This window comes from Pezoporus flaviventris, unplaced genomic scaffold, assembly GCF_033815535.1.
Source record: "Pezoporus flaviventris isolate CSIRO_AGI_PZ_B2104156 unplaced genomic scaffold, CSIRO_AGI_Pfla_v1 ptg000031l, whole genome shotgun sequence".
Lineage (NCBI taxonomy): Eukaryota > Metazoa > Chordata > Aves > Psittaciformes > Psittacidae > Pezoporus > Pezoporus flaviventris.
Window position 1 is genome coordinate 60235945 of NW_026892579.1, and position 7733 is coordinate 60243677.

The 7733-nt window shown below is 40.5% G+C and overlaps 1 long non-coding RNA gene across 1 annotated transcript; it reads left to right on the top strand.

The window, feature by feature from the left end:
* The first annotated feature begins 228 nt into the window (after positions 1 to 228).
* On the top strand, positions 229 to 6719 carry LOC133273267 (uncharacterized). Its single transcript, XR_009744712.1, has 2 exons — positions 229 to 1453; positions 4219 to 6719. It is a non-coding gene; the product is annotated as an uncharacterized LOC133273267 (long non-coding RNA).
* The last annotated feature ends 1014 nt before the right edge of the window (positions 6720 to 7733 follow it).

Consider the following 7733-nt stretch of genomic DNA (forward strand, 5'->3'; position numbering starts at 1 on the left):
GTTTCATTATTAATATTTAGCAGTTTACATTTACCATATAGCATGATCATTTTGCAGGGTTAATTATCTGTGAACAGGGAAAGTTTTGTTCTGCAAAACTACCCTGAGCATAGAGTGTGATCTGACATTCTCTGCAGGTTGTTTGGATGTAGGTTTTTTTTTTAGTGAAATATTAGCTTGGGCTTTGATTAAAGAAAAGTTAACACCACTAAGTTATCAGGGCAGAGCTTACTTCTCTGACTCAACATTTAGCCTTCTGTTTAGCTGACCATGGCCTGCAGCTGAATCTGTCTTTACTAGTGTTGGTCATGTGTAAGCCAAAACACAGCCTGCATGCTTATACCATAGTTGGCTTTGCAGTAATAGAGCAAGTATTGAAGACAGGGAAGCCTTGTAATATTTCTTTTTAGTTATGACTTTAATAGGAGGAAGGAGTTCAGCATGTGCTATTTTTTATGTGGCTAGTCATACATCAAGATTGTAAGATCTTTGGAGCAGATGTATTTTGCGTAATCCTTTCTACCTCATTTTCTCCACAGAGCTTTGATCTGTGATTAGATCTATGTGTATAAATCTGTTTATGTAGCAGTTAGTTACTCATAGCAGAACCAATTCTTGAGCCTAGTACAAAGCTAGAAATGAGGCAAATAGGGTATTTGTAGTGCTTTGAGTGTACAAACCTTTAATGCGTTCTTAAATACAGAAATTGGTGCCCAAGCTTAATAGCTATCACATGCAAAATATGTTTACCCTGATATTTTGAAATTACTACTTACAACAGGCCTCACGGGCTCCTTGTCCCCTTTGTGTGCATGTGTTATTCCCACTGTTGATGATGGGAATTAGCTGTACACATCAGGAGGAGGATATACCCCCTGGACTAGAACTTAGACAGTAGGGAGTATGAAATCCTCCAGCTATTAGATAGCAAGAACAGCACAGCTTCAGCATTGCTCCCACTTGGCTTGTCACCTCTGCATTTTGTAATTCTGTGCTAAGGAAATAGTAATGGAAGTAGCAGCTGTGAAATGTGATGATAGCACAGTGCTACCTTGATAGAAATTGCAGCTCAGAGCTGCGGACCAAGTGTGGCCCTTTAAGGACTTTGAATGATGGAAGTGATCTGTTTCTTCAGGAAAAAGCAGCCATCCAGGCTGACCCTAGTGTAAAGCTTATGTCACTTGCTGCATTAATAAATGGTTGTCCAGAGAGAGGATTGCTTTCATTTGTGTCCTTTAAAATATATTTTCAAATTTGCATTCAGTTATTTGTTTCATCTATTAGGCCAGATCTCTTCTCAAGATGTTCTGTTCTTTGAATTGCCATGGTTTATTGTTTCTTTTCTAGTACTGTCTGGGTAGCTGTTACCTTCAGTCACATGAGTGAAGTTTATATATATCAGATATGTCTGGATATAAACGGTGTTGGACTTGACATTCTCAGTTTCTTCTATGTAAGTAATTGCATGAGGGGGAGGAGTAACAGTGTGATATAACACAAAGGTTCAAGAATGGTTTATCTTATAAGTGCTTGATCTTTTGTTTTCTGGGGGGTGTTCTTCGTTTTCTGAATCTACTTTGCTAATACTGTGTGGAAGCTGTCAGGCGTGGGGCACTCCAGAACTGTTTAGAGCTCCTACACGTTTCCAAAATGAGAACTACAAAAGATTCAGTCAACTTTGCAAGAGAAAAGCTCCCTCCTGTGGAAGAGATGAACCTCTGCAGTGACTATGAGCAACGTTGGGGCGTTTAAGACTGTGATTTTACATTAGCAACAAAAAAAAGCACAAGCCCTGTAGGGGTTTGCAGAGGCTGGAATTTAAAAGCATGTTCCCTGTTATTGTTCCCAAAGCAAGTTCTTCTGATTTTGCATGACTTATTTCTAATATGTATCAGTTGTAGCTGTTTGCGGTCTGTAAGCAAAATTGGATCATTTAAATAACATGTGGCCACAGTGGAACCTTTAGTGTCAAAGGTGTCTGAAGCACAAAGGTGCTTTAGTGACAGGACAAGGGGGAATGGCTTGAAACTGACAAAGGGGAGATTTAGATTAGACATGAGGAAAACATTCTTCTTTGTGGAGGTTGTGAGACACTGACACAGGTTGCCCAGAGAAGCCGTGGCTGCCCCAATCCTGGCAGTGTTCAAGGCCAGGTTGGACAGGGCTTGGAGCAACCTGGTCTAATAGAAGGGGTTCTGCCCGTGGCAGGGGTTGGAGCTAGATGATCTTCAAGGTCCCCTCCAACACAAACCATTCTATGGCTCTATATTTATACAGATTTTGCTTTCTGTAGCTCTTTGCTGAAAAACCTAAGTATTTTGGGCACTTCTGTGAATTAGAGTCATAGAATTTACATAAAAAAGAATCAATTGTTTTTCTCTTTTCTGAATGTAATAGTTCTGTATATCCTGACAATCTGTATCAAAATTATTTTTGATATTGCTGCAATTGGGGGTCAGAGCTGAACTCAAAGCCCTGTCTGACTTGAAAAATGCAACTGCACAAAAAGCATAAAGATGAATTTGTGGAGGAGCTGGAACTAGAATTCATCTTGATATCAAATTTCTGCTAGAAACAGTATTTTTACCTTTGAGCTGAATATGATTCATGCTTGTGATCTGAAGGTGGAAGGCTGTAGCTCATTAGCACATTAGCAGAACCCTGAGGTGTTTACTTCCATAAATGCTAATATTATTCCCCCAAGAATGAAGCACAGGGGAGTGAGAGGTAGGATAGAGGAGGGGAAAGACAGATTATTTAGCCTTGCAGTGGGGATTAAATTTACCAACTCAGATTCATTGCCAGGTAGAGGACTGAGACAGCACAGAGTGCATTGACCCACTGCAGAAAAATGACATTAGGTGTTGCAATCCTGTTAACTGGCAAAATGCTGAATTACAATCTTGTTCAGAGCTAGCTGGGTTCTAGCTTGTGCCACACAGCAACATGGATGTAACTTTGGTTACAGAAACGTGATTTGACAAATTCTTTGTGACGTGTAATGGTGAAGTCAGGTTTGGTTATCTTCATTTATAAGAACTGTGAAGGTTCTGTAGCTTTAGTGAATAGTCTGTATGATAGTGCATGTTAAGAAATGCTGCTGAACTTGAGGGAAAGCAGAAACTGCTCATGAGGCTGCATGCACTGAAAGCTCAAGTCAGGGTTATGAGGGATGCTGGTAGAAGTGCCCTATTGAAGAGGTTCAGTTCTGTGTGAGCTCCCTGGACCTCAGTCTGTCTCTGATCTCCATTTGGACCACAGAGCTCTCAGTGGCTGCTGCTCTTCAGGTGCTAGTTTGAATTAAACTCAGAAAGTGAAGGGGAGTTGCGTTTGCATTTAAGGAGTTTCACCAGGTCCTGCAAGTAGTGTGTTTGTGTGGGAAAAGTGGCCTACGAAGTTACAAAGGGCGTGGGGGAGTCTTTTTGATGTGGCCTCCAGCTTAGAGATGGCTCCTGGGTCTTAAAGTTCCTTCTTACTATATTTCCTCTAAGTAGCACCATCTAGTGATTGCCTGGAGTATTTTTGATTGCTGCTTCCCCCCCCCCCCCCCCCCCCGGCAGTTCTATTCTGGTTTCTTAAGAAATTGAAGCTAGTGTTGAGCACATTTTGTCTCCACCCTCGATGTTAAATGTTTTTCATGAAAATTGAAAGAGAGGCCAAGGTCCTGTAATTGAGTTGCTTTGAATTTTATGAAATTACATATCAGAACAGGGCATCCATAATGACAGAAGGGCTGCAATATGTGTGGAACCATAGTATTAAAACACCAGAAAATCCACGGGAGATGGACAGGAAATTAGTCCACAGTTCACTGTAAGTTCCACAGTTCACTGTGATATACTACTGAGAAAAAAAGGCAAAGTAAAAGTTTGACTAGGTTTTTCATATTCACAGGGCAGTGATTTTTGTGAAACAATTGTGAGCTGAAAGAACATTGCTTCAAAACCCTCAGCAGTTAATTTTCTTTTACTGGAGCAGTGGGAATTGAAATAATTATTGAAATACAGAAGAGAAAATTTACCAGAGCTGGGCATTTATTCTTGACTGTAATGGCTAATAATTTGTACCTGCTCACTTCAAATGAAGTCTTGTTTGAAAATCTGTAGACCATGGATAAAATAATTGCAGAGAAATGGTCTGGTGTTTTTGCAGTACTTTAAAGCATGGGTTTGGATCATCTGGTGCACATTGCACTAAATCCTTCTTCTCCTCCTCCAGGAATTCCACATCTAAGGGGCTACACAGCAGGTAACTCATAACTGATCTGAGATATGATAGAGCCAGCCTGCTTTTTCAAAGCATCCTAAGGACCATTACCTCATTTAATCTTTCATTTCTATGACTTTTAATAAAAGCCCAGAAGGTAAGAAGGAGATGGACTAAAATAATCTGTTAATTAAAAACAAGCAAACAAAAAATAACCCCCCCAAAAAATGAAAAGAAAGCACCAACTTTAGACTATACATTCTATACATAGAATTGGCCAGGGCTTTTTCGTTACAGTAAGTCTGAAATGTGAAAGTGTCTTAGGTGAATCTGTTGGCATAGCAACTTAGATTGAGCAGAAGAGTGCCATCATAGTCAGAAAATAGTGTATGTTGTGATACTGTTGCCTGCTACTGCCACTTCTCTGCAGACAGGGCCCTCTGGGGTTCACATTAAACTCATAATGATTCAGTTCAAGCTTCTAAGAACATTTGGCCCCGGCAGCACATACACTGTAGCTTGATGTAGATCTACCAACAGTCACTCCCATAACAGCAGGATGGCACCTAACCCTGTAGTTACCACGCTGAGAAGGGGCAGAAGGTCCATTTTACCTCCAACAGAGTCATATGGTTTTTGCCTTCATCATCAACTGATAGTTTATTTGTTGCTTCTCTCAGGGTGGTTTGAAGGCTACAGAAGTTACTGGATGGAATACTAGGCTGTGCCTTGCTATGTGGGATAAAGGGAGTAGGAGTGTCTGTTCTCTGGGGGAGGAAAACAGAGGCACTACAGGTAGTGTATGAAGCATTTATATATGGCAGCATTGAGGAAAAACAGACTATCAAAGCCTTACACTTTGTCAATGATAATAACAGCAGATGTTATGAATTATATATTTTTAATTGAATATTTTGCGCATCAACATTGATGGAAAATCTGTCATTACTTTTAAGCCTTGTCTCTGATGGAGATCTGTTTGTATCTATCTATGTACCCATACCTGAGTAGTGCAACTCACTGCAGGTCAAAAAATTACAACCTCCAATGATTGCAGTGGGAGAACTTAATGGTTCTTCATTTGCGTGTATCTTCTACAGAGAAATTCAGTGAGTGTTAGAGCACTGTGGAAACAATCTTTGTGATTGTTTGAGTTCTTCAGCACTGTAATGACTGTGGCATCTCCACCACTGACCGTCAGTAGTGCCTTCTGTCCAAATTTACTTCTTTGTATTTTTGGCAACTGCTCATTTTTTTCTTATTTATAGTTGGGATACAGTTGGAATCCCTGTGAATTTCTTCTGCAGAAAGAGGTAGACAAGATTATATGTAATGTGTAAGGTCATTCATGGGATTATCCTTCCTGAGTGCGCAGACCTAAACTGTGTTGACTAATAAGAGAAATAATGACTTTGAAGTAGGACCAGAGAAAACGATGCAGAGAGGGCTGGTTTCCCTCTTCCTGGGTTGATGCAGTCTTGTGTTCCTAAGGCTGAAAGCCAGGGCTCACAGGGATCTGAAGCTTTAAATGCTGGTCTCAGGGAGAGGAGAAAAGGAAGTAGTCCAAGGAATGCTGGCAAAAGCTGCCAGGAATGCAGCAGGGAAGGCCCATGAGCAGGAGTGCCTGTCTCTCCTAGCCAGATATCTGGATTAGCTGTACTGAGGGGACTTTCCAGTCATTGCTTGTGAGCCTTGTAGAGCTAAGGGAAAACATGAATGTTGTAAGACTCATTATACTGCTGCTTTGTGCTGCAGGGTTGACACAGCTATTAATTCAGTACTTTGAATTCTGGAAGCCAAAGCACTTGTTTCAGATCTCAAAAAGGTTAGCATTTACAAGATGCCACCTCCTTATTTAATCAAAGCTTCACAAGGAGACTCTGGAAGAATAGAACTTTTCAGCTTGGCACACACATCAAAATTTTACATAGCGAGTGAGGCAGGCACTCTTGACCAAATGGAAACCAACCTCTGCTGGCACGTGAAAGCCTTGCATTATAAAACTCAGGTTCATCATAGAGATGTTCTATTCTCATCTTTTATAGGAAGAATGTAACAGATGAGGTTTTCTGATACTCTGCTAGTCTGACATCTGCAGGGGTCACTCTGCATCTGCAAACCAATGGATGGAACCTCAGCTGAAGCCAGTGAAACCTCCCTACCTTGTGTTAGCAGGGCGTGGAGACGTTAGCAGTATTATTTCTTTTTCAGATGCAGTCAGCTGGTGGGAGATACCAAAGCCTGTAGTGGCTGCACTAAACACAAAGTCTTGTGAAAACTCTAATGATATAAGCCCTGTGCATGTTCATAACTGTAATAATCATTACTAATAACTTGCTTTTGGATCCTGTTACTCAGCAGTCTAAAAGTGTTAACTGCTACCTAAATATAGATGAAAAAGTGACTCTGAAAGACTTTGTGTCTTTGTTTCAATCTGTCTTATGAAAATGAAAGCTGGAACGCTGCATGAGAAAAATCTTGAAGTCTTTCACGGATAAAACCTTTAGATATGAGTGTCTTGTGGTTTCAGTGGATTGACACATTTTCAGCATTTTCTGACACTGTAATGAATAAATATATATTTAAGCTGAGTGTATTATGTCCTGTTTGAATTTTGGAGTTCTGTACTAAAATTGAAATACTACTTAGAAAAAGCTGTGTAAAGAACAAAGTTGTCTGGAGATTAAATGCTGCTGATTGAATAATGCATCAAGCTGTCACAGCAACAGTTTTCTAGTGACTCAGGCTCTATGAATATTTACCAGAGTTGTCCTGCATGAAAGAAAATCAAACAATTACTTTCCAGGGAACTGCTGAAGTCTGGCGTCACCTTTACTAGGAGCAAATGTTTGCTTTGTTAGCAAAGCACTTGTGCAAGGGGAGATCGATGGGGCTAGTTTGCTTTATGTGTGCCAAGTATCAGCACTAGTGGTATGAATACTCAACAAACACCACTTGAATAATCTATTTAGGAATGATGTAAGGCCATCAACCCACATTTCTGTATGCTTAAACCTTATCTAGGGGAGAAGGGTCTAACAGCTGATCAATGCCATTTCACCTGACCCAAGATAAACTGTTAACCAGTCCTCATCCTTTTTATCACTGCCACTGTTTGTAGAAGGGGTGCTACAATCATGTTCAGTCTCAGGATACAGAGCCTCCAAGAAACAAGTGGTCTCGCTGTTCTTTCTGTCCTTTCGGAAGCAACTCACTCCATCTCCAGGCTCTTTCTTGACCACCCTCTGAACTGAATTGCTACAAGACTTGCTAGGACATAAAGGAGCTGCCCTATTTGGCATTAATATGGGCATGAGTGTTTACCATGGAAAAAGTGTGTTTCCCAGCTAACAGCCCTTCTCATGCCAGGATAGATTTATTCATTTTAATGTTTCTCAAATGCTGGAGAGCTAGGACATTATAGGTCAAAGCAGCAGAGCTCAAAGTGAAGGCTTGTCTTATGCATTTTAATTTTACTAGGATAGAAGCTTCTCTGTTAATTTATTATCATACATATTTCTTGCTGA